Below are 27,428 nucleotides of genomic sequence, written 5' to 3'. Positions count from 1 at the left end.
ATTCCTCATTTGCTTTTTCTCCTGCGTTGCAAGAGCAGCTGGCTGCAGACATGCTGGTGGTCAATACTAAGTGGTGGAAGATGGTCGTGCAGTAATCCCGAATGCTGCCTTGATAGCACAGTCGTGGTGCACAGGCAGAAAGGAAGGAAGCGCTAGGCACAGAGTGGTTTCAGGAGAACAGGGAGCTGGAGGCCATCATGCAGCAGATCGCAGTCTCCTACCCAGACCCTTCTGCCCTTTCACTGCAGAGAGCTGATGTTCAGGTGGTTAGGATGACTGGGCACTTCTAGGATTTAGTAACCCCCTTTCCTCTAGGAATACTTTCCTAATTACAGTTTACGTGAAATTCTTTCTTGCCACCCCTCCAAAACAAAATTTGGGAGCTGCATCGTTACCAAGCCATAAGCAGCCATCAGGAAAACCAAGAGACAGGAGTTGGTGTTCTCTCTCCAGCATCAGCTTCTCCTGACATGGCTCTCCCGCACATACAGGACGTGTAGGAGCATGTGGATCCCCAGATGGTGAATTTGCACTCGAGTGAATAAACCCATTATGCAAGGCAAGTCAAGGAAATCACTAACAGTGACCCAAACATGTATAAATCCAGAGTGTCTTCAAGTCCTGCTAAGCATATTCAGTCTTACAGGATGTTGTGCTGTTGTGTACTTCTTTAATAAGCAGAAGCAAATATAATAACAATAATTCAGCAGCTCGGTAGTGGACAATGCGAGAACACCCCAGGGCTGCTGCCCAGCTGCCAGCAGTGCTGAGAGCAGCCACTCGTTTGTGCTGGGCACGTGGCAGGGCCCACCGGGAGAGGAGGCAATACCTGCTACAGTATTCACCGTCTCCATATTAGCTAGTGAGGGCTGAGCAGTGCCTAGAGGAACATCTGACAGCTTCACCCAGCCCCGAGCAGCATGGGCAGGTCGAGGGCAGGAGTTTTCTGTGGCGAGGAGAAACTGCAAGGGATTGGGCTGAAGTGCGCAGCCCGGGGAGAAGTTAATGCATTTCCCACATCCGAACTGGCCCCATTCATTATCAGTGAGCCAAAAGAGCTCAGCTGAGCACTGATTGTATTGGTGAGGGTTGGTGAGAGAACTTTTCCTTACTATCATCCCCGGTATAAATACCGCCGTAACATGTATTGATTCTTTTGAAATTGCAGCTGTCACCTTATGGACCCGTAGCATTTATTACTCTTCCATGGAAAGATTTTCTGCCAGTTCTCCCCATTATCAACTTCACGTCATTAACAGTAATATCTCCCCATAACGGCAAGGTATAGAAAAATTCTGCGGAGGCCACTTGGAAACCTTTCCATCATGGAGAAATGGACCCAAACCCACAGCTCCTACTGTGCATGGTCAACTGCTCTTCTGTTTCACGTGTAGGACTAATACTTTGACCATTATTCACAGAGATCTGTCTGGTTGTTTGGACACCCTCAGTTTTCCTGGCTTTCAGCTGTCTCAGCTGCCCATATTAACTCTGCTTCTAACCCAGCCCGCGCTGCAGAGGTTGTCAGTGTGAAGAATAATTCCAGAACAAAAAGGACATTTCTGTTTCTCCGACATTATAATCCAGGAATTGTGGCTGGATCTTACTTTAGCCAAATGGACTCACCCAGCTTGTCTATTCCTTTCTGCACCATATTTGCAATCTGAAGTCCATAAATAATTAATCAAACACACATAAAAATCCTTAGGATGCTGAAGAGGTCTGCAAAATGCTGGCAGGCTTAGATCAGAGCCAGGTTGTTAAAATGCCTCTAACAGGGCATCGCCGAGCATGGCGACTGACAGAAGGGTATTTTTAGAGCAACAAGTTATATGGGTTTAATAATATGCTTCAGCTCGGTGTGTGGCTCCGCCTTGGGATGAGGAAGTAGCACCCATTCGTCCTTTGGGTTTATTCCTCCCATTTCCCAGGTGCACAGCTGTTTCTGATGACACGGTTTCAAGGCAATGCCATCTCTCCAAAGAACACAAACAGTTAAGTGCCATGGTGTAATGGCAATGTAAAATTGTTTCTGCAGCCTGTGTGATGCACTGAGGGTGGATATTATTCACTGTCAGCTGGGTCCCAGAGAGTACTTTATTGAATTGCCTCTAAGACTTAGTATTGGGGTTAATTATTTAGGTACCTTAATTTTCAATACATCTCTGTCTTTTGCCTGCAGTATCAGAAATCTAAACCTCCCATTCAAGGGACAGAACTGTAAGAAACCCTCGGCAAAATTTAAATGCAATCACTGTCATGAGAAGGAGGGGTGATTTACAATGATTTGTGATGCCTAGAATGTAAACTGAATATTTATAAAACATTGATAAGTTCTCCTGGATGCACAAAAACTCTCACCAGCTGCTTTTGCCTCTGTTAGTTGAATTGTAATGTACATCCCAGCTGATATGATTAACTTTGTCCCGTGCCAGCCTCGCTCCGTAGCAGCACCGTGCTCAGGGTGACAGCCTGCTCGCAGCCGCGTCTGAGTGAAGCCGAGCTGGGCTCGCCTGCGGTGGGCGATAGCAGATAGTGGAGATCCTCACGAGGAGTGCGGCTGCCGGCCATGAGATCAGGGATGAATGTTTGCTGATAGTTATTCAGCCGTGGCGCTGGTCACCAGAGAGCCGCTGGCCCTGTGCCTGTCGTTACCCCACCCGGGGCAGCAGTGCTAATTGCAGGCTCCGAGGACGCCCCGCTGACCCCATCGCTACGAGGGCAAGAAGGGTCTGGCAGTGGCGCTTACCTTCACCGGGAGAATCGGCAGGTGTCCCTGCCCATGGCACGGGGTTGGAGCGGGGTGGGCTTTGGGGTCCCTTCCAGCCCAAGACATTCGGTGATTCTATGAACACCCCAACAAAACGCGGTAGGCTGGAGAGGGCTAGCAAAAGAAACATCGAGGCTCAAAACAATTTTGCTGCCCCTGTGAGTTTTTAGACATGGCACACTTGCTTGTTGGTTATTTCATTGCTAAACCTCATATCCTGAGGTCTTACCGAAATTCCAGTCCCCAAATCCCTTAAGGGGTGCCCACACAAAGCGCTGGGCCATTGCACACATCTTCAGCAAGGATGCACAGCCCGGCAGGACGTGGGGGCGCAGGGCAGCGGTCTGAAGCACAGCATGTCTAATGCTGCTGTGGAAACCTCCACCAGTTCCTACTGGGGCCATGGCTCCTCCCGGTAATGTCTGTTCCTGCCTGAAACGAGTAAGATTGTGGTGTAAAAACTGGTGACTAATAGATGTTATAAAACGCGACAGAAATGAGCAGCACTGCCTTAATGGGCACGTCAGGAGATGATTATGGTTATCAATAATATTTTGGACTCCATTAGAAGCTATTAAATTTAAAAAGCCACCAGTTACCGTCAGCCCACGTAAGCAGAGTGGGAATGGGAGCCGGGAAGCCCGGCCCCTCCGCGACTTCTCATCCCCAGGCCCCAGCTCCTGCCCTGCCTCTGCTCACCTGTGGCTTCTCCGCAGGGGGGAGATCTTCCCTCGGGGGCTCCTTGCGCCACAGCATCCCCAGCCACACGCGGTCCTGGACACAGCAGCGGCTTGCATGAGCTCACGCTGCTGTCCTTCAAGATGTGCACAGCAAATGTATTGATGTAACACATCGCTACAGCTGAGGCTCCACCTGAAGCGATGCCGTTATTTACATTTCCCCCATGTCATTAGGAGTACTCCCGTGGTGCCTTTTGATGGAGCAGGCCATCGGAGCACAAAGCTGGGATGTGCTGCTGCAGGCGAGGAGGTGACCTCGCTACAGCAAACACCGGGGGTGTGTGAACGTGGCCTCGGCTCTGCCGTCCGTGCTCCAGCTGCTGCTGTCCACAACAAGCTCCTGCAGCGTGCTGGCTCCCTCCTGCCCCGCGCTGCAGGGCCCAGGTCTCGGTGTGAGCTCCATCGCCTCCAGCGGAGCCTCCGCCGTCCCACTGAGTTTCACCTGCATGTTCAGCTAGGCAGCAAATGGTTTGCGCTTACCTGCTTCTTTGGAAAGCTGTCGTCATCTGGGACTCATAAATTTAAGGGGCAACTCCTTCTTAGTATACATATACACTCTAACAAAATGGCAAGAATGATAAATAATCACAGCAATGGAAGAATTTGCTTCACTCAGTCTACTGACATGAATTAAAACATTCAATTACAACTGTGGGGGCAATTTAAATATTTACTTATTCTTTAGGGGATTATAAATTAACCCTAAGGACCTCCATAAACCTTATTCAAGACATTGACAGAAACTTGAATTCAGACCTTAATTAATCTAGGGAAAAAAGAGCGCAAGACCCAAGAGACATCAGACACAGCAGAGCTGCAAGGGCCATGCTCGCTCACCAGCCGTGTACAGATGCACCCTGCCGGAAATAATTCAGATTTAATAATTCAGATTTAGGGAAAACATGTTGTAGGGATAATTAAAGCCACTGAACCTAATGTGTTTCACGAGAGTCCCTTGAGGCGTGAGCCTTGGCTGTGTCAGTGTCAGTCGGACTTTGTGGGCACCTCCACTTGTGCCAGTGCCAATCCGGGTCCGTGCCGAGGGTGGGAATGGGTCGGGCACCTCTGCGAAGCCGCTTTTACTCCTCCCGAGGGGGAAATAGGAATGGAACCGTGCTTATCCAGTACATTCACTGCCATTTTCTAGGGAATTAAATTAGTTTTGCTGGAATTTAGTAAATTAACTAGAGAGAGCGTTGATAAGAAAACAACACAAACCGGAAGGTTTGGTTCCCACAGAGAAGAAAATAGAAGGGTGGTTTGCGGTTCGACCAGGCCATTGGAAGTGCTCATTTTTTGCTCAGTACCCTGCCATTGCATTCAGGCTGCAGCTCGGTGCATACTGCCTACGAAGGGTTGGCCACTGGGATGCTGTTCCCCAGCTTCGCTGAAGGCTGCCAAGCACCCACGTGTGCGAGCCTCGTCTCAGAGCAGGGCTGCGTCCTGTAGAGCTGTCCTGGCATTTGGGGCAGCGACGGATCTGCAAGTTTCTGCAGGTCTGGCTTCCAGCCAGCTGTCTGCAGCCACACCTCAGGTCCCCAGGACAGCCAACAGTTTTCAGATGCTGAGAAATGTGGCCCACAAGTAGTGTGTTTATTGTTCAATCTTGAAAAAAGAAAAAAAAAAAAGCAATACAAAGCTCACTGTCTGTGTCTGAGGTCACAGTCTTTTAGCTTATTGCACTCCAGGGAAACTTTTATTGTTGTCGGGTGCAAGCAGACATTTATTAATTGAGCAATTTCTCCTGACCTTGATGGAAACCGTCACTAACAGTCAAATACATAGATTAGCATCATAATTTTTCAAGGGTAGGCTTAGAAATTAATTGCATTTATCTGATTTTGCCTGTTTTTCCACGGCAGTGCTTTGAAATTTTTTAATGTTTTCTTTCCTATTTGCACAGATGCATATATCATACTGAGGACAATGCTACACCTAATTTACTTCAGCAAATGAGACCAATTAAAAATAACTCAGTAAAAATGATACTGAATCTTCAATTACTTCGGGAAGATGAGGAGTGGGGCATTCTGTAATTGACTTGTTCATCTTCTCGTCCTCTAAAACTCCAGCGTGAATGTTAGCCAGGGTTGCTCCCTAGCAGGTTGCCATTAGTACTGGCTGCTATTTCCACTCTATGGCCAGTATCGGTCACATATTACTGGTTTAGTTTTCTGGTTGAATGAAGGCTGTTGTGTATGTATATTAGACGATGTGAGAGGTGGAAGATGGGGCTATTTATTTATTTTTTCTTCATCAGAACTGTTCTTTTCTTCCAACTCTGCTGCGTATGGTGTATTTGCTTGTGCTCTATTCCGACACCTCCTGCTGACACCAGCATACGTAGGTCAAGGTAGGTTACTATGATCAAGAACAAATAGTCAATATAATGAAGCATTGTACTGTCACTACAGGTCTGGAAATCGTGGTTGCACTGTGCACTATGTCTATTCTGCATGATTTGTAGGTAATACCATATTTCAGTAAGTAACAAAAATAAAAAGCCACGAAAATGAACAAAACTCCTGCCTTTTGCAGATACCTGCCTCTCTGAAATAAGATGGTGCCAAACTTGCTGTGGTAAATTCATTTCTACCAGAAAAATGAGCAGCTCTCGTATCACTAATTACAAGGATTTTACAGAGAATGCACATCTCTAATTAAGGCCGTATTACACATGCTATGCATTCACAGCTAAACTCATTTTGATGAATAGGGAACAGCTGTTCCTGATAATGCCAAGATATGGATCTTCTTCCTTTTAATGCTGAGAGGCAGCCTCGGTTGGGCTTTTGAAGGGTGTCAGTACTAAGACAGAAGAGTCATGTTAGTGCTTTCAAACTTTCTAGAGATAAATGAAACCAAACCTCGTGTTAGTGCAGTGATGGAGTGCGGAGCTCTGCTGGGCTGGGTGCTGGTCCTAGCTCTGCAGCCTGGTGAGCAGCATGGGCTTTCGGGGAAGTTGATCCGTGTAGGCTCTGCTGTGCCTGGTGTGTTTTATCAGTCAAGGCATGCTTTTGGCTGGGGGACAGCCCTCTTCCATGAGGGTATCTACAGCCCTGTGTCTCAGCGGTGGGGGAAGACCTTGAAGACTGCATGTTTGGAGACTGTCTAGCAGATAGGGTTTGGTTTTGAGAGCCTCCTCTCCGTGAAGTGGTTGGTATGCGACTGACCAGTTGGTTAGCATCTTTGTTGCCTCATTCCACTGTTTTCCTTTTACGCTTCACCTGCCCCCTAAGAGATATAAAGAAGTTCAATTGGTATATGGGTCTGAAGTGCTTCAAGGCCTTTGGATGAAAGGTGTTATACCTGTGTGGTGGTCTACAGTTGCTTCTTTGTATGAGCATGCTTACGTCTCCTTCTGTTACTAAATTCATGTCCCTTTGTTCACTTCTAAGAAAATATTTTAAACTTTTGATAAATTTTTTAAAAATTGCTTTCATATTTAATGGGTAATAAGATCTTGTAGTTAGAAATGAGCCTTCATCATGGTACGTGACTGCTGTTAGTACGCTCGCCAAATGGGACTCTTTTATCGTAGCAGGCAGTGCAGGGTAATCATTTTGTTCTGTAAAACTTCCAAGTCTGTCTACATTGCGTAAAATGCAGAACAGCGAATTTCAGATTGGATTATAAAAAGCTTTTCAAGAAAAGTTTCTTCAGTTCAGAGAGGGGGATAGAAGTGGGTCTAGAGCTGTGAATAAACGCTGTTTGGGGACTTTGATTCCTGAAGATTTATTTTCTTAATACTGTTGAGTAGCATTTAAACTACCTCCAGCTCCTAGGAGCTTAGAGAAAAGCTATTTTTCTGTTTTATTTTAGCCTCTAGTCCTCCAGCCTCGGTCGCAGAAAAGAGAAGTGGGACGACTTGCACATCCTCTTGTCTCGTGCAGCGCCCCGCAGAGCTGTAGCGTGGGTCCCTGCGAGGGCGGTGCACGGGGTGGGGAGCTGCTGGTAGTGGGCGATGCGCTGTGCTGTGATGTGACGTGCTGCTCCTGTCCTACGGCGCTGGGGCGGAGGGGAGTGCTGAGCTTATGGGGTCCCGTGGTGGCTGCGGTATGTGCATGTGGTAAAGGGCTGAGCTGGGCGGAACCAGGGCTTTCTGCTTCTCTGCTCCGAGCAGTCAGGATCTGCTAAGGGACGAAGGTCATGGAGGGAGGAAAATTTGTTAAGGATGGGAATTTCTGCACTGAACATCCATCAGAGATGAGCAAGAGAAGGAAGAGAAGAAATCCACTGGCTTTTTCAGCGGGGGGACCTCATTTACTTGCAGCCTTGTCTAAGGTCAGAGAAAACAAATGTATTTGTGCTTTGAGAAGTCTCTGCAGCAGAAGCTGCCTTGGGACGCTGTTTGCTTTCCTTAAAAAGGTAAATGTATACAGCAGTACATATATCTAGAAAGCAGTGAGGAAAATGTTGTATGTATGACCTCACAAATAATGAGGCATGAGACTAAAATAGGTTGAAGTGAAATCTTATTCGGGTCTAACATGGGGAATTCCAGGTTCTCACCTTGGAGAGCAAAAAATTAAAAATGGTTCAGGCAGCCTGAGCTGATGAGTGATGCCCTCAGGAAACAGAATGCAAAATCATATTTATTGCTGCTGGTAGAAAAGCTGAGGCTTCCTCTGTATGAACACTTCATCTCCAGAGGTAAGAGGAGCCAGAGCACGCCTGCACCTCAGTAAGCGAGAGAAGGGATCTGCACCTGAGACAGGCGAGAGTGCAACAGAAGCCTGGCAGTGGCTCGCTTTGGAGAAGCAGTGCCAGGGAGATTAATTCAATCATTTAGTGCTATTAAGTAGAAATTAGGCTTTCATGGATGCTGTTGTTTTGGCGCTCGGTGGAGTTTTGCCACTGATGGATAAGACGAGCGGCACGCATCTCGCCATGGGCTGTGCAGCGGCACCTGCGGCCGTGCTCTCCGTGCGGTCACCTCCCTGGGTGCTGGGGCTGTGCCAGGGCCGTGTGTCCCCAGCCTGTCTGTGCCCTGTCCTGTCCGCTGCTCTCCTAGAAGGCCATCCTCATCCGCATTCCCTCGCAGCCCCTGCCTGCCCAAGGCCTCACCCCGCTGTCGGTGCCTCTGGAGGCTTTTCGAGAGGCAGGCGGCGGGCGGCAGGGATAAGCCTGGCAGGAGGGGGCTGCTGGTGGGAGGTGCTCGCACCCAGGGCTTTCCCCGCGGTGCCTTCTGTTGGCAGGACGCTCACTGTAATGTGTGGTTCTGTAAGTGGTGAAAACACTGCAAGGGTCTAACGTGCCACCTGGGTTTGAGTCAGCTTCTCGTTACCAGGCGGATTTCTTCGCGTAATTTATGAGTGAGTACGCATGTCAGCTCGGATTTTGCCATTTGCGTAACGCTGTTATTAAAGCTGGGTGTCTCAAATAAGCTAAACAAAACAATGAAAACTTGTTTCCTGAGATAATGTAATACTGGAAAATATTTATGAAGTGTTATAATTAAAAACAAAGCATTTATATGGCAAAGTTTTATTCTGCTCTACAGTTTTAATTAAATTATATTCAGTGGGCTACGCATCATCTCCGGGATAAAATTGGTTGCTAACGGAATATTTTCAGCTCTTTGGGGAATACAGCTATTTTAACACTGAAATATTAGGAAACCTCTGTGCAAATTTATTGGTTACGAAGTGCTTATTAGCAGTAGTCAGGTCTGGTAAAGCTGATGCTCTCGTTTGTCCTGTTGGTGTGCTCTGTTAGAGGTATTTTACCCTGGTATCTTCCATGCTCCCGAAATGAGACAAATACCCACCTCAGAAAGGGGAACTGGGAGAAGGGGTGGGGAAGAGGGAAGCAAAGACAGGACAAGCATTTTCTGTTGCAAACAGCAGATCCTAATATGTGTTGGCCAACAAAAGAAAGGAGCATAACTGAATTTTTCAACATAGAACAGCACAGAAAATCATCTCCCATTAGGGATACCACAGCCTACGAGTCTTTAATGTTCAGCAGGAAAGAAAAAAACTGGATGTGGAGCTAACATAGCATATGAGGGCTGCTGAGTTTGCATGGCAATAATCCATGTTCAGTGTAATCTGTGTTCGCTGGGAGCCAGTGAGTTTTGACAACTTGACATGCACAAGAAAATCCTCGATTTCTTGAACTTTAGGTAGGTGTTTTCCCTCACCTTTATTTTTCCTTCTAGAACCTAGGAGGAAAAATAATTGGATAGATGGGGGGGAAAAAAAGAAGTCTTCAAATGTGATATTATTGTAGCGTACTCTGGCAGTACAGGCACTGTGTTTTTTTTTTTAATCCTGAAGCATATGAATAAAGCATAACACTGCAAAGCTTGCATGTGCTGGAAATAGATAGTCTCCTGGCAAAGAGCAAGTCAGGGTGGTATTCTATACAGGCTGTCCAAAGTTTTATCTTTTGCAGTGTTAGGCTATAACCTTCAATTGCCTCTACAAATTTCTGGTAGCTTTTGGTCAATACCACGTTTTCCTCCTGGTATTTATTCTTTCTAAAGATTTAGCTCGATGCTGGAGATGATAAAGCCATCCTCTCTCCTCTCTGGGTTGCAGGGAGCTGCACACCACCGAGCTTCGTGTCCCTGGTGCTTGTCACAAAGCCTCGGGGCTCCAGCTGGGGGCTGTGGAGGGGCTGGCAGCCGGGGGTCCCTGCGGGGTGGGAGCCGCTGGGCTCCTGCTGCCTGTCGGGCTCTGGTCCCTGCATCCCAGCCATCAGCTTCCACAACAGCATTGTTTGGGCCCTCGTGCAGAGTGGGCTTATGTTAATTACATTCAGATCAGCACAGCTTGAGTCCTTTTCTCCTGCCACTTTCTCTAGTTGCTGCACATAAGGTCAGGGATGGCAAAAAAATGACTTGGCTAATAAGTTGCAATAAGGAAACGCTGTTGTATTGATCTAAGCACTCGGAGCAGGCTAAACAACCGATATGTTCATTACATTTCTTCCAGGTCACTTCCAAACCACGCTTCTTATTAAAGTTGTATCCAGCACTGGTCCCACTATTAAGTTGTGCTTGTGGATATCAGTAGCAAAGGGCCTAAGGCTTGCGTTTAGGCAGGCAGAAAAAGAGTTCCAGTTAAGTGGCAAATGAGATGAAGAATGTATCTTATGGTGCTAAGATGCATTCCATTTTAATATATGTAGGCTGTTTAAAAGGGAGAAGTAGGTTCCTACTTCTCCCTCCCCTTCATTTTCTCTCCCCCTTTTTTTTTTTTCTCTCCCCTCTCTCTCTCTCTCCTCGCTTCTCAGGGCACTGGGTGCTGGCTGCTTGCTTCTGCAGCACCCAGGAACCCCTCGTGGCTGCGGAGCGGGGGAAGCCCCCGAGGGCCCTGGGCAGCACAGGATGAGGCCAGGGCCACAGCTTGGGGTGCGATCCACGTGTGTCTTGAGGGCGTTATGCACAAAAAGGAATTGCGAGGAGGGGTGTGTGCATGAACAGTAGGTTAAGGTCACTGCTGGAACTGGGTAACTTTAAACAGTTTAAAATCAGAGTTAATCCTGCAAATGCCCAGGTGAAATAAAGCTGATGCTTGGTGCCCATGCACCTGAAGACTTCTGATCCCTTTCAGGTGCTGAGCCACGGTGGTGTCGGGGGTCTTGTGGGGGTGACCAGGTCTAGGGAGATGCAAAACATCCATAAAACCTCAGTATCCATTCTGGTCTTAAACCAAGAGGGAACTGCTCAAGTCCCTGGTTCCCTGTTCTCACAGCAGCTTCACCTCAGCTGCTTGGTCCATCACTGCCATGCACTGGGGGGTCCTCATTCTTCCCTGCTTCCCCACTGCCACCCTTCAAAGCACAACCCTGTCCTTTGGCAGGTTGAGCCCAAAGCTGAGGATTATGCGGGGAAAATCACAGGTGACGTGTTTTAAGTGCTGTTTAAATGCTGAGCAGCATCTAGCAGTGACCAGGAGGGGTCAGATGCAGCAGGAACCTGTAGGAACTGAAGGCTGTCTTTAAAGTGTTTCCCACCCTTTTATTCCAGTGAGTAGGAAATCAGGATTTGACCCTCAGTTTTGGGGGCACTTCTGACGTGTTTCACTACAAAGGTACTCAACTTCAGATATGATATGTTAGCAAGCATTTGGATATAGCTGTGAAAGTCAGGCTTAATTACAGCCAATTTTCACTGTTTATGAAGTTCCTGGGAATCTCGTGGTACTCTAAAGCCATCTGCAATCAAGGAAATCAGATTTATAGGTAGAAATATAACTGCTGTTGTTTTTTCAGTCTTCAGAAGAACTAATCTTCCTTTCTGTCCTCAAGCAATTTTCTTGAAATGGTGGCGGAAACCCACCCAACATACCAATGAAGCTGTAATTGCAGTAATAGGCTTAAGGGTATATCTTCCTGTGCAGTTGCTCGGGTGCTCCGCTGGGCCTGGTGCCTCAGCCGTGGGCATCATCTCACACGGCCTTGGCTGACGTATGGCCCTCCCTGGAAATAAACTGAAAAGTGGCACTTGGAGGAGATCGATACTGGAGCAAGGAACTTTCCAGACTCTCTGGGAACACATCTTGAAAGCTTTGCCATAGTGATGTGTGATCCCCCACAAGTTTGGTAATTCAGGGTTCAGCAATGACAGAAGTGCAAATGCCAAGGGAGGGCGGGATCAAGCATTCTCCAGTTCACTTAGCTTTCCATGTATGACTACATCTACTTTTCTTTTAATAATGCTTTAAAACCTTGTGCTGAAAATGTACTACTTGGAGTTACTGTCAGGTTTCTGGTGTTTCTTATTTTGGATACAATAAATACCAGAACAGATAAATAAGGGGGAAGGGGCAGCACCAGTATTTATAGTGTTACATGCTTGCTTTGGTCTGGTAAGAAAACTGCATTTTCTCTAACACTGAAGGAATATTCTGTTTCTTTTATTTTAACCCTTTCCTACTAAAGATCTGAGCATCAAGCAGATTAAGCTGTTACTGCCTTAACTCTAAAGCCAGTATGTTTTCCCCTGTGCAATACCTGACCAATGTTGCTTCATCATGGCAATATTTTACAGTCATGGGGATGATGTTTGCACTGTTGTACCTTGTGGGGATGATGTTTGCACTGCCGTACCACCTGGGCAGTGCCCAGGGGATCCTAACCACTCGTGAAATCCGCTGATGGGCACTACTGTCACTTAACTCCAGTGGGGTTGTGTAGCCATCTGGCACCTCTTAAAAGAAGTATTTCCTTCTACCCTCTTACCTCTTTATTTTCTACTAAAGAAAAATGACTGGCAGTCGCATTTCACACAGTCTTTGTTCTGCTGGGTGGAACATGGCAGAAACATGACAGAAGGAGCTGCGACTGGAGCCCTACACCAGTGCGGACTTCAGGGGTCACTCTGCTTATGCTTTGCTGCCTTACACCGAGATTTACGGGTTCAGCTGCCTAGCAGGGTGAGGGGTGTTTTGTTAACTTTCAGGCACAGCCTCTACATCAGTCTGAAAAAGGAAAGCATGAGATGAAACATCAATACAATCTGGGGAATGTCAATACCTGTCTGGGAGGAGGGCTCTAAACACTTTGGAGCTGTCTTCGGACATTACAGTTATCCATTGCCAAGCTTTCCAGTGACCTTCATCGTTCCCAACCTTCATTAAATATTAAAAGGTTAAAAGAAAGCAAGAATCAGTTTGAACACGATCCTGTTGCATCCCTGCTCACCATGAAGTAATAGGAGCCTCTTCCCTCCTGCTGCAGTGTGTGCTTCGGGTGGCACAAAGCGACCAGTGCCCAGCGTGGGTGCGTGACACTGGGTGCTGTTACCTGCGGATGTGTTACAAGCTGTGTAGTGCCTGGGTGAGTCTGGCTTGTGCCTTTCTCCTCCCTTCCCATGTGCCCGAGCAGTTTGGCTGCAGTGGATAAATCCTGCCATGACGGGGACGGGCTCTCATGTCAAGGCTGTGCAGAAGCCAGCGCTGTCGTAGCCGGTGCTGGGGAAGCTGATGGTCTGCCGAGGACATCGGGGAGCTGCAATCAGCGGCCCTCTTCTCCCTGGAGCCTGTCTCAAGTGCAGCAGAGAAACCGGGCCATTATTAAATAATGCTCCGTGGCTGATTGTAATGACAGAAACGATACTTGTGGTCTCTAGGTGGATCTGATCATCAGTCATCTCCAGTTATTAAGCTGCTAAGAGAGAGAGTAAAAGTGCATTTAGTTCTTTCCATTTATAAGCCCAATTACTAAACCATCTCAGCCCAAGCACAATGCTTGTCAAGTTTAAGTGAGAATAAATATTGCAGAAAGAAGTAAAAGATGGCCAGTGACAAAAATACCAGCCCGCTAGCAGGGCTGAAATTCTGTGTGCGCTTTGCGAGGGCAGGGCAGGCATCAGCGGGTACCCGTGGGCGACCCGTGCCCAGCGCCTGCTGCTCAGCACCCCGGGGACTCCCTCCGCAGCCTGGAGGGCGCGTGGCTCCCTCTCCCCTCTGCGTGCTCGCCTTCTCTGGGGATTTTTCCGAAAGGTAATTTGGTATCTCTTTGTCCCTGTCTTCAGAAAAGGTGGCTGTAAAACAGTCTACGTCCAGCATACCCAAGACATTCCCTAAGGTGTCAAGACAAACACTGCACTGCAGTTGTCAGGTGTTTTTCTTTCTCTCCCCCTCTTTTTTTTTTTAATATATAATTTTCACCACGGTTTGCCATCTATCTAATTTTTGGAAAAAAAAATGTCTTTCAACAGTAATACTTTGGGTGGGGAAGACAAAAAAATCAAGAATGACATGAGGAATGTTCTATTTGATCTGGATTTCTGATTAAGTAATCAAATAGGCTGTGGTAGCAGGGTAGGCACTGACCTGATCTGTATGGAAAAATGGGATTTAGCAGCTACTACAGGTAATGTAGAGTTATACATTAAGGCAGCCATCACGCTAATGAAAAGGAAGTGCACTTTCCTGTCCTCTGGTACAGCCATGCTCAGCATAGCAAATGTGGTCTTTAACTGCAGTCTTTAATCATTTCAGCTCTGATGTGCTCCTCCAAAGGATGATTTAAATCAGCTAAAATATAAATATGCACCTGCAGATCCAAGCCCAGTGGGTGTGGGTCTGCTGACCCCCTCGCTTCTAGTTGGGCAGGTCCGTGGGAGAGCTGTGCCATGATGGCACGTGTCCTTCCAGCCCCCCGAAACCAAACCCAGTGACTCTAATCAGGAAAGCGCAGAACTGCAGAGGGGAAACCCAGCCCTTGGCCTGCAGATCTGCTGCTCATGTTGGTGTGGGGAGCATTTGCTGAGACGGTTTCAGGTAGGTCCTTCTGTCTTCAGGTGATGCCTTCGGCCACCATTGGGCTGTATTTGCCAGGGTTACTTCCAGCAGATTAATTGCATCTGCAGGGTGAAATGCTGCCTTTGGTGCAGGAGCTGAGTCTGGGTGCTGTACGTGTTAACGCGGGAAGGTAAAGCAGTTCTCTGCCACAAGACCTGAAACAGTTAAAAATACTCGGTGCTTGGTTTTCATCCCCCTTACGTTTCTCTGTCTTACCCAAAAGCAACTGCAACAGTCACCCCCCTAATTTACGGAGGGTAAGTGCTACCTAGAATTAGGATCAGTGTCTGATTGCATAACGCCCCAATCAGCATAATTACTTGGTAGAGCAAAGATTAATGGGAGTGGAAGTAGAGATTTGCTGCAAAAGTGATGTTTGGGGTGCCCCAGCTCGCTGGCTGTCCCTGGGCAGGGGTGTGGTGTGCCCCAGGTTCCTGCGGCGCTCGGCAGGAGCGGGGATGCGCGTGGGTGCAGTGGCACCAGGGAGGGCACCCGGGGTTCATCTCGTGCTCAGCACACAACTTCAGCATCCAGCCCCCTCTGCGAGCTTGCCGTCTGAGTAAAGCGAGGCACTGAAGTGGTTGCATCTGTTCTTGGGGTAGAACTGAAGGCAGTTTGTGCCTTTGCTGTCATGGCATTAGAATGGCAACTACTGTAGTCAGTTATCTAAGCTCCTCAAGTATTTGCCTAGAATGAGTATGGATAGAAGTGTCTGCGGGTAGCTGTTTTGTTGCCACCTCGCACAAAGTGTGCTTTCTTGCCTCGCTGGCTGTGTTGTGGTTTATGAGGCCGGCCGACGGGACGCCACCGTGGGCTGCTGCGCCTGTGGTGAGTGGCAGCAGTGGGTCTTGCTCACTGGGATGTGTTTGTAGAGCTGTGGAGATCCCGGGCTCTCCCGAGGACGGGAGTTTTGGATGGGGCTGTCCATGCAGGTAAATAAAAGTGAAGACAAGTTTGCAGAAATGGCTCTGAATTAGAGCTCACAGACAAAGAAAGGGATGATTACTTGCTCTCTGTATGTCACACAGGTTTTTCTACTTCTCTATCTTCTACAAAGTTAATAGTGAAAGAAACTTGTATTTTTTTTCTCTCCCCAACTTATACAAGAAACACTCAAAAAGTAAAATAGTAAATGGAGTAGAACAGGAAAATAAGACGAGATTATTTGTAGCCTCATAAGAAGCCTAGCAAAGCAAAGTAATAGGTAGGGAAACATCATGAGTGGGAGAGATGAAGGCACAGTAAATATCCACAACTTCTCAGTGGTTCAGCAGCTATTTCCATTAGTTTCTGTGTTATTAGTCCCAGCCCTTCTGTATTTTCTCACTCGCTCTCTCCCCCTCTCTCCCCAGTGTAGTATGAACAAAAGCAATTGTTATTGCCTTTTTCTGAGGGAGTCAAACTCTCTGCAAAGAGTAAACAATTTTTCCATCAGTGGTGCTCACTGTTTGTACAATACCAGTAAATAGTGATTCTGGTAATCTGACATACTGTTTCCTGGGGTTATGCTTTCATATTCCACTGGTTTCTAATATTATGCTCAGGAGTAACACTGTGTCCTCCTGCCTGCATCACTGCCTGCTACAACCGGTGTTGCTTATTGCAATAGTGCTTGACGCATCTTAGGTGTATGTGGGTCTCAGTCTGCTTAGTGGCAGGAGTTATAATAACCCCGATAACTATGTCCAGTGGAAGTAATAGACCTGGAGCAGACACGTGTTGAGAGCAGTTGGGTTATTGCTCGTGTGGCTCCGGCGGTGCGGTGGGCATTCTGCAGACAAGTTGCTAAACAAGGCTGCTGAGTTTTAAACAGCTTGCAATCAAAATCCAACACTGCTCCAGCTTTTCATGACTTTGTAAATATTGCTGAATATAAAACATACGTACGGGAAGGAAAGCAAGGTGGGAAGGTGCCCGATTGCTGCAGTAGCAATGTCAGGACAACACCAGCACCTCCGCGGTCTCATTTCCCCAGCTGTCTGCTCACTGCATCCTTCCCGTGACTGAGGTGCTCGCTGGAGTTTAGGGGTATGGACAGGCACGGTGTGGGTCAAGATTAAAGTATTTCCTTTGTACTGTGAACTGTTAAATGCCCTTTTCTATTCATTTTGATTAGCATGCTTCAGACTGTTGATGGCCGTGTTGCTTGGTATCTATCAGAAACAGCCTCGTTCAGACTGTAAGTGCTAACACTGAGTGCCGTGGGTAACGTTACAACTCAGTGACAATCTTTCTGCTCCCTTTTGCTCAGCGCTGAGCGGGAGCTGCAGCTGGAGGTGCCCTCCTCTGGGGCAGTGTGAACACAAGGTCTCACCTGCATCATGTAATTAAAAACCACGCAGCACTCCCCACACCATGTTAGAGATGTTAATCGGGGTGTTCTGGCCGAGGTCCAGCTGGCTGCTGGAGGCGCTGGCTGCCGGAGCTTCCCCTGGTGCCTGGCTCTGCCTCTCCTCTCCGAAGTGCCACGAAGCTTGGAGAGCGGCTTCGGCACGTAATGGAGCTGCTCGCGTCCCCCTCCGTGACAGCGTCCTCCCAGAGCTGGGTAAGCTCTGGAGCTTACACAGCACTTCCTACACTGCTGGCTTTCCTGGGAAAGCATTGTTGGTTTTTCCTACTTGCCTACCTCGCCCTGGTGTTAGTATGAACTGCACGGGATCCTGAGATCAAAGGACTTGGTGATGTGCAAGGCGTCCTGAAATGGCAGGTACAGCATGGATTGTGGGGTCCTGTGCCAGAAACCTTGTGGGTCAGCCTCTTGAAAGGAGTGAATGGCACAACTCAGTCCTTCCACTTGCTATGTGGAGATTTTTAACAGCCACCTCTTTCTTTCTGAACCTATAGACTGCACCCAAGCAAGCTTTCTAAGCTTGTCTCTAAAAGCTCGAGGAACAAACATATATTTGTGTAGGAAATGTTGAATATATGACACACGCCTACAAGGTGGAGCATTAAGGAAAACACCAGGTATCGCTGTGTTTGCCATCTGTCTGCTCTTGTCCTTTCTGTGGTGAGCCTCATGCACTGCACCTGTAGCAGCTTGATCCGGTGGTCAAATCTGCTTGCAATATATAAAAATATATATTGCAAAGCCTTTGCTTTTATTAAAATTTTTCTTGTGTATCACTTTATGCCTGCATTTGTTACATTCAGTTGGAGGTTAATTACAGCTAATGTCTACATAACAAAAGCTCTGAAACCTGTACAAATTTTCTAGGCCTGATTGTTATATTTTAAATACATATTTTGGTGTTGTAGTGTTTCCATCCGTACAAATATCTTCTACCTTTCCTCCAAGAGTTCAAACAGATTGGAAGCGACAGCCAAATGCCTCCCTGCTCCCACCTCTCAAAACCTGTGTGCGTGGCTCTGGGTGCTGCTGGGGCACCCAGGCTTAAAATTTGCAAGTATGGAAAAAGACCCTACGTAATCTGCGTAGGGGGTTCGTTCCCAAAGCAATTCTGTTATGAGTTTTAAAATTATTGTCTTGCTTTGAAGATCTTCTAGCTGGTTTTGTTTTAATAAATTTTAATTAATTGTACATTCTTTTAGGTGTATCCTCAGGAGCTAATCTTTCTTTGCTTAGTGCATAACGAAATGAGGTGTTTACAACAATATGCAGCGCGAGCAGTAACTGAAGGTTGTGTCGTGATTGCTGTGAGACCCAAACAGCTGTTTTTTTGTTGTGGCTGTTTTTTGAGTTTTTTTTTTTTTGAGTGCCAGCCTCTGCCTGGTGTCGGTCCTGCAGCTGGGTAAATCCGCAGGCGGGCTTTGTCTGCTCGGACAGCAGAAAATCTTGTGTGCACCCATCCAGTTGGGAAGGATGCTGCATGCACTGGAGAACGTCCTGGTAGGAATTGGTCCAATTCACGACATTTCCCAGGGGGTCCCTTCCACTTGGAATGAAATCTGAACCAGTTGAGAAAGGGCAAAGGGGGGAGGGCAGAGGTGTGAATTCCTATAAATAAATTGCAAGCTCAAAATCCTGTGGTAAGCAATTTGCTAAAGTAGTGTCAGTATAAAGCACGGGGTAGGTGGAAGAATTTCAAATGTTTTGTACAGGAGATAGGCTGGCTTATAAAGACAGTCACAATCTGATTAAAAAAAGAAGATAGTTAATTTGTGATTGGCATTGAATATTAGCGGCGTCTAATATACCTAATACTCATAGATACAGAGGGAGGAATGTTAGTAGAAAATATACTTTTATCCATGCCTCACCGCTTTTCTGTGTTGCAGTCCTGGGCTTCTCTTTGAACCCTGAACTACCCTTTGGATGAGTTTTTATCATGATCTAAGGCAGCGCTGGACATTTTGCAAGGAAATAGTATTATATCACCTTTTTTCTGACTTTGTTTTAGGCAGTGCACAAACAAACTTTGCAGCCGTGTGATCCCTTTTGCTTTCGATCATGCTTCCCAGATGAAGGTCTTGGCTGCGAAGCGGGCCGTTTGTCCGGCACCGCTGTATTGATCCCTGCCCCGCAGTTACGCGTGAGGAATTTCTTTGCTTTTGAGAATTGACTGAACTGAACCGGGCCACATTTGTGAATCCCCTTCTGCCAGAGAGCAAGTGCCTGAAGTGCTTTTTGTCTTCACTTCTGTCGATTCGTAAGGAAAGGTCATCATTATTTAAGGTCTGTTGATGCTTATGAAGCTCTTGAGAGAGCCTGCTGGGTGTCAGCCTGGAGCGGGCAGCGCTCAGATATCCAGGCTGTTTCCTGTGTTTGTAGGATGGGGAGTGCACGAACCCACCAAGAGGGAGCACCCTGCCGGCGGAGCTGCCATGGGGTGCGCCAGCCTTTGGCTTGGACATACTTAGCCTCAATGAGTCCCAAACATGAGCAAAGACTCGTGTTAGAGCTCAAACATTTAGACCTGGTCAACTTGCTCCTCTTTTCCTATACTTTTTAATTATTGTGGAGCTGTATCTGTTGGCTTACCTGGTGACTTCTGGTGGAACACGTGTTATTCCTGTGTTTTTCTCATATTCATTTGAAAGTGAGAGGTGAAAACAACATGAGAGAGTTCATTTTCACAGTATCTTTTGCTTTTGAGGTCATCCAGTTAGAGTGCCAGCGTTGCTCCCTGCCCAGCGGAGGTTGGCTGCATGGCTCAACGCGCCTCGTCTCCTATGTCCCGTACTGAGCCCTGCCGTGTGCGGGCATCAGGCAGGTGCTGCCCAGCTCCCAGGTGGGCATCAAACCATAAGCAGCGTCAAAGATGGGCCTTATTAAAATAAGGGTTCTTCTGTAAATCGTATGGTAATAAGAGTGGAAACTTTCAGCAGGTAAGTAGCTGAATTTCCGCAGAACCTGGAGCTGGCGAGCAGTTCTGTGCCGGCTCCCAGACCGTGCCTTCCCATCAGCTCCTCCCTTGCAAAGATGCCGAGTGGTAAGTAGCTTCAATTTTTATTTCATTTCTGAAGTGCGCTTTCCAGATTTTATTGGAAAATAACAAATTTGCCCCTTCCTTTCATTACCAGATAAGCAGTCTGAGTAACTCAGCTGGGCCTCTTTTGCAGTAATGAAACATCCCATTTTTGTGTTTTTTCTTCCTATTTCAATATTGTTGTCTTTGTTTTTTGAGGCAGTAACTTTTATAGAACAACAAACAGAACCATAGTGACACATTAAAATGGAAACAGGTGAACGCTATGATCTGTGAAGCAGAAATAAGCTGTTTTTATCTTTTAGCATAAAAACAAATGTTTCAGGCAATTGGTCACTAACCTGAGTTTTAGTCTTACTTTAAGCTTTGCGAGAACATGTAGAATTCATTCATCTGATCAAAATGGTTATAATGGCTATCTCTGTGCTTTGTTGGAATTGGTTAGCTGGATCCAGACAGAGAAAAGCAAGAGATTTTTTTTTTTCTGTGAAGGCATGTACGTGGAAGTGAAATCTCAGTATTTCAAACCAGTGAATAATGCTAAAGAACTTAATGATAGCAGAAAAAATGAGGAGTATTGTCATCTCTCTTGTGAAGCCAAACAAATAACCTGTGTGTCACCCCGTTCAGTTCCCAAATGAGCAATATCCCTTCATCTATAATCAGCCTTTAAAAATCATTCCCAGCTAATTTCATGCTATGACCCTGTTGTGAACTACTTGTGAGTGAGGCCCAGGAATGGCTAGCGGCTCTGCCTTTTCTGCCAGTGACATCTACGTGGAAGACTTGCCCAGAGCCAACCGTGGAGCCACAGACGGCTGCGTGCAGCCACCCCTGGGGACGTGCACATCTGCAGCTGTGCCTCAAGTGGAGGGAGCAGCACGTGGAAAAGTCTACGGGCAGCGCTGGCACAATTTGTCTGAACAGGAGTGTGCGGAGCCTGCACAGGCAAGCCTGAATTTGTGCAGAAGACGCAGCATACACCAGAGGTGTTAGATGGGTTTATCCCAAAGCTGTGAAGATCCTCTCCTTAATTACGGAGCAGTGAAGGCTGGAGCAATGAAGATGTGCTTCTGCCCTTGGAAGGTGTTTCACGGGAGGACAGCTCCTGCGGAACAGCTCTTTCATGTGGCAGGCTGAGCCAGATGGATTAGCAGCATGGGATATTCATCACTGGGATGAAATACCAAGCCCAACCTATGGATTTCTCTGTTTTCTAAGCAGGGCTGTATGCTCTTCTAGAACACATACATGTGGCCCAGCTTCAAGTTAGCGGGTTAAACAGAGACAGGTGACGTTCTGCAGCTGGTGCTGCACAAAGGCCAGGAAGTTGTATTGACCATGCAATGATCTACCCTTGGAAATCTGGCACACATTACTTTTTCAGGGTAAATAGACTGGTCTCTCTTCATGTTTTGGCTCCAGCCTGGATAGCCTGCCTTCGAGAGACTCAGCGCTCCCTCACTGAGAAAAAGCCTAAAACCACTACCTGGTGAAGATTGCCATAACAGTAGTGTTACAACTGTTTTGACAGTGATTGCAGGGAGATGATGATATTTGAGAACATGAGTCAAATTTCCTAACACTGTGAATATATTTTTCCATGAAATTTTATCTGGCTTGATAATGGGTGATTATTTTCTTAGCAGGTATCTTTGCTTCAGGAAGAAATTGGTTTTGTAAAACTCATCTACTGAATATATCTCATTCCCAAAGCATAGCAGTATGAGTGCTTTGAAGCAAAGGTAGAAAATAACTCCGTGAGCAGATCTGGACATGCACTTAGAGAGGTCTGAGGGAAAAAAAAGCCGGCTTAGGTGTACTGCTGGATGAATCCATTTCTGTCTCATGTAATTATTTTGGTGTAATTGTATTAAACAAACTTGGAAAAATATACTGCTGGCCCTGTAGAAAGTGGCTGCTAGGAGGTGGATTTGTGACTTGCTCCCCTCCTGTCCCGGCCCAGCCTCAAGCAGCAGCGGGTGCATGGCGTGGGGCTCCTGCTGGGCTCCACCTGTAACCCTGTGCAGTTACCTTGGGTTTTTGTGCAGCCCACCAAACCATGCCTGGTCGTTTTCTTTTGTCATCAGCTCAGAGGAAAGCGTTTAGCATTTTAATATCTCATTAAATTCTTAAACCCTAACAAAATGAATGCCAGCGAACACTGGAAGTAATGAAACTGCCAGAAGAGATGTGGAGTTATTTAAAAAAGCAGCAGTAATAGATTAGATTTAGCTGTCCTTCCATAAAATAAAAAGCAATGAATCACAGCAACAGAAGGCAGCGAGGGAGTGAGCGCAAGGCCCCGTGTCCTGCCCCACGTCCCCATGCTGCTGATGGCTGCCTGTGCTGCTGGCTTTTGCCATGGGGACTGGGAGGTGTCTGGTCCCTGTGGACAAGTCGCTTTATTTCAACAGCAAAAGAAAAGAAAGTATTAACAGCATGGAAACCACTTAAATACTTCAGGTAATTACTAAATATTCTAGTGCTTTCAAATAAGTTAAATTAAATGTGTGCTTAGTATGTACCAAAAGAAAAGCAAGTGCCAGGCATTGCACAAGTTATGAATAAAACATTTTTGTTACAGTACCAGGTAATTTAGTTAGCATAGGTAGCAAGTGCTTTGGGCCGAACAAACATTTTGGTTCTTCACAGAACCCAAAGCAGGGGAAGGAGGGGCTGCTGGGGTAGGGACTGCCTTTTGGTTTTGGAGCCCACACAGCCTTTCTGCCTCCTTACAGGCTTTGTAAGCAGACCTGCAGCCCCTGGATGCCCACCAGGCACGCAGGACATGGCCCCAGTGCTCAGCACATCAGCACCCAGCAGCGGTGGATCGGCGCTGCAGAGCCCTGGGGGCTGCGGCGTGAGAAATGGACGGGAGTGGGAGACGAGCCCGTGGTTTTCAAACAACCTCTTTCAAAGTGGTTCAAGTATTTTAATATTATTATAAATATTTAAATGTGTTAAATGAAAGAGTGTGGGGGTGTTGGTTCGTTGAGCAGTTTCGGAAGGGAAATAATGAGACAAATGACCTCCGCGAAATGCAGCAGCAGCCCCAGAGGCTTCGCAGCGCAGGGTTCAGCCTTTGATGGTTGCTACTAACCGAAGGAGCGAGCGCTGGGGTCGGGGCTGATCCTCAGGAACACAGAGCCCTTGGATTCTGAAAGCGTGTTTGATTGTTTGAAAGGCAGCCCTTCAAACGAAAAGAAGCCCCCCTCTGCCCCTTCCCCTACCTATACGTGCATTTTCCAGGCTCAGTGCTGGAGGTGCCGGCAGCCTGTGAGAGGTGCCCGAGCGGGGCACAATGGTGGGACAGGTCCCAGGGTTTTGTGGGGGCTTTGGGCACAGCTACTGCTAGCTGCTGCTAAGGGTGCCTGGCCTTTTCTCTCTGTGCACGTGTGGCTGGATGTGTAAGTGCTCAGTGTCCAGTAACAGCGACAAGGAGCAGCTCTGCTGCAGCCCCACCGTTGTCCCCTGATCCCTTACACTCGGGGTGCAACTTGTGCCATTTCTAAATGGCCTCTGTGTCCTCCTCAGACGTAACTTAGCAGCAGCGTGTCATAACTTTATTGTACGTTTGGTCAAGGAAGTATATTGTATCTTGCCATGGAGTATCTTTATAAGCCTTAGTGGCTGTTTCGTGTCCCCCTGTTTTATTTCATTTCAGCAGCGATATGCACAGGGCAGGCATAAGGAGGAGGCAGCACAAAGCTGTATGTATAATCTTGCAACAGTAAATATTTCTTAACTAATAATTTGATTCCTCCTGGAGTTGTAAAGCAGTAACAAAAATTAAGACAAAACTCTGGTTAATTTAGGCATAAATAGTGATGCCCAGAGTGCAGGGCTGCATGCAGCATCCGCCGGGGCTCCGGGGCATCCCTGCCCTGTGCTGGGCAGGCTGCTGGCAGCTGGGCACGAAACGGAGCCGTATGGCACCTGGTGTGGGCACTGCAGCCTGTTCTTTTTTCTTTAAGTGTACTTAAAGTAATTTTATGACTTCCCCTTTTCCTAGCTTGCTGCAGTGTACATCTCCTCTGTCGCTCCTTTAAAGCGGTCTTCCCAACCCCAAACTTCTAGATTTATGTAAATGCACTGTAGATCAATTAAAAGATCAAATCCAACTTAAATGTGGGAATATAGAAGGAATATGCTCAATAAAATGTAATTCTCATATGCCGATCGTTGTTTACAGTGATCAGAAATCAATTGCATATTTTTTTAATTCCCCAGTAATAACTTTCTACTTTGTGGTCATTTTTTTGTCTGTAATTTGTAGCTATAAAATATTTGTAAATAGAAAATCTTCTGCTTGTCAGCAGAAGATGAGCTCTGTGCAGAAGATCTATTGTGATCAAAGAGGCAGACTTCACAGCAGTGCTGGCAATAGAGTACAGGGTGACCTGGTACCGCGTGGTGACAAGCAGCTGGTGGCCCTGCAGGGCTGGCTGTCCCCATGCCTGCCCCAGCCCCCTGCCTGCCGGGGGTGACTGGAGCTGTGGCCTGCAGCTGACAGAGGGCAGCTGCTGCTGGGGGACTCGGGCTTTATCTCTGTGCCAGGCGATCCCAGCTGGGTGCCGAGCCAGCGCTGGTCGGTAAGCTCGTGCCGTTCCGGTGGATGCGATCTGTTTAATATACATTTACAAGTAAGTAACACGAGGGTGTTCAGCAGAAGTGGTGGTCAAAGTTAATATAGTAACTGCACAGCATGCTGCTGGAGGTGACCCACTGCATCTCTCACCATAAAACAATCTTGATTCCATGTCTTAATATAATTATCCTAAACAATACGCTCTGAGCCTGTGGACTTCGCAGCTATTAGGATGCTTGGCCGTAGCCCATACATTGCCTTTGCTTTTCAGGGCTGCTTTTGGTTTGTCCTGTATTGAAATAACATTGGAAATCATAATAAAAAAAAAAAAATCAATATCTCATCACAGTGTAATCACACGAGCTACCTTTGCTTCTGATGAGCAGTCCTATGGGCAAGATAAACCTTTCATTAACCTTGAATTTTACATGTGCTACATGCTTCAGAGTTTAACTTCAGCTGAGAGATGCATATGCAACCTCATCTTGGCTCTTTTGTAAGTGCCAGGGAGATGTAACAGCTCAGCACAAGGGGTCAGCTCGTCAGCCTGCGAAAACAGCATTTAAAAAAAGTCCTCCCAGGTTGACTCCTGCCATGGAAGCCCACATATTTTAAAAATAATGTAGGCATAACTGTCCACCATATTTGAAAATAAAATGTTGGTGCTCTGGGTAATTAGGAGACCTTTTAAAAAAAAAAAGTGCATAAGCCTACTTCCCAGGATGGTAAGGAGCCAGCCTCAAGGAACAGGTGAGGGGGATCTGTGGATGGAGCTCACGCTTGGCTTGACATGTAGGAAATCGATGGTGAAGAGACAGATAGGGTGTAAATTAAAAATAAGCAGCAGCAAAGAAAAGGCTGGTAAGGCAACATTTCCTAGGAGGACAGAGAAGCAAAAAGGAACTCATTTGGCCACTACTTAATTTAGATGTGCTTAGGGACTCCTCTCCTACATGTTTACGTTTTCTTTGACTGTTTGCTGTGTAATTTTTTTCAAAGGTTCTTGCCAAGTTGCCATAGCAACTTCTGGATTGCAAACAGCGCGTTCGCTGCCCGTATGATATAAACTCCTTCCTGAAGAAACATAAGTACGCTAGGATTGTTTTGTTCTATTTTTTTTTTACAGGTTGAGACCCTTTGCTGGCTCTGACTGTCCACCCAGCGGGGCTGCCAGGCGGCCCACCACCTCCTGTGCAGAAGCTCCCCGCTGCGTGGGGGCGCACAGCCCCGGGAGGGGGAGCGGGATGGGCTCCGTGCCGTGCACCTGAACCTGATGAAGCAGGACAGTCAGAGCACCTTGCAAAAGGAAATGTGGTCACTGAAATAGCGTTTGATGGACGTCTGGGGGAATCAGAGGCTTATGTAGACTTCTTGCTGCTCTGCAGTGCAGGGAGCAGAGGTGGCAGCGGATGCCTGCACTCCACAGCCAATTCTCAGCTGCTTTGAGTGATGTTTCTGGACCTGAGCAAAAGCAGTATGCCTGCAGCACTTGTGATTGAAACCGTGACATCTTCAGAAATTGCATTTCCAGGCGTATTCCTGAGAGGAGCCGAGGGCAGGAGGCCAGCGGTCGGTCCTGCTGGCGCACAGCCTGAGGGCAGCCAGCTGAGACCTTCTTTTTCTTCTGCAATACCTGCCTGTCAGACCTGAAGTTCCCCTTTGCCGGTCATGGTCGTGAGGAGTAGTGTGGCAGGGCTGACCTCATCCCCTGAACTCCAGAGGAAAGCAAGGAAACTGATTACTAATGCATGGCAGTGGGACAGCTTCAGAAGAATGGCTTTGTCTCCTGCAAGGAACCATTAAGGCTGCAGGAAGGACCCTGGCTGATGTTACTGGAGCTTGGGTAAGGCTCTGGATTGCTAAATCATCGCACAATGTCTGAATTCTCATCTGATAGCAGCTGCAGAAACAACCCCACCAAGTCCCCCAACCCACAGCTGTTTCAGTGTTAGACTATGAGTACAAGACATGCTCTGTCTAATGCAGTGTCCAGCTCTGCTGCCCACTGAAATGACTAGCAATGTTCCTGTTCGCTTCAAAGGTATAGAGTGAGGCTTTTTGATCCCCACTTTGGGGTTTTATTTCAATTTTCAGAACGCAGAGTCCACTTTAGCTATTTCTTCTAATACAAAGAAAATTGATGAATCTTTGTTTTGAATTTATTTTTTTCTACTTTAAAGGGATTTTTTTAGTAATTTAGCTTTAAAATGTGCTGTTTGTTTTGAATAACTTTTTGTTGTGGTCTTTAAAAATAGCTTTTTTCCTTTATTTTTTTCAAATCACCACATACATATGTTGTATTGGTGTGCAAAAAAAAAACAAAACACTTTTTCATGAGTTATTTTGGAATTTAATAAAAACACATACATCAAACAAGTAAATACAGATGGTGGTTCATTGGCTTTACTTTTATTCCATATCAATCAAACCCACCAAAGTATCTTGGGTATTAGGAACACAGCATGCTCAACTGTAAGAACACATTTGCAATTATAGCACGGCTATTGATCAAAACTCTGTGATCTGTATCTCAGAAGATACTAAGATTTCACTCTGGAGCTCGATCCATTTTCTGAAGCTTGGCCGCTTTGTGTGGTGGCGTGTTCCACTTCAAGCAGCTCCGGATGCAAACCCAAAGCTGGCAGGGCTCCCGCAGGCCCCGTAAAAGCTCTTGCTAGG

The 27,428-nt window shown here is 46.9% G+C and overlaps 1 long non-coding RNA gene across 4 annotated transcripts; it reads left to right on the top strand.

Moving 5' to 3' along the window:
* Window positions 1-6,316: 6,316 nt before the first annotated feature.
* LOC121075578 lies at window positions 6,317-26,986 on the top strand. Of its 4 annotated transcripts, XR_005823030.1 has the most exons (5): window positions 6,317-6,446; window positions 19,130-22,624; window positions 22,900-23,088; window positions 24,481-24,753; window positions 25,876-26,986. It is a non-coding gene; the product is annotated as an uncharacterized LOC121075578 (long non-coding RNA). The 4 variants fall into 4 exon arrangements; XR_005823031.1 differs by having other exon boundaries at window positions 19,130-23,082; XR_005823028.1 differs by having other exon boundaries at window positions 19,130-23,088.
* The last annotated feature ends 442 nt before the right edge of the window (window positions 26,987-27,428 follow it).

Source organism: Cygnus olor, chromosome 10 (assembly GCF_009769625.2).
Source record: "Cygnus olor isolate bCygOlo1 chromosome 10, bCygOlo1.pri.v2, whole genome shotgun sequence".
NCBI lineage: Eukaryota > Metazoa > Chordata > Aves > Anseriformes > Anatidae > Cygnus > Cygnus olor.
The sequence above is the reverse complement of the archived record's forward strand: the minus strand, read 5'-3'. Positions and strand labels throughout refer to the sequence as shown.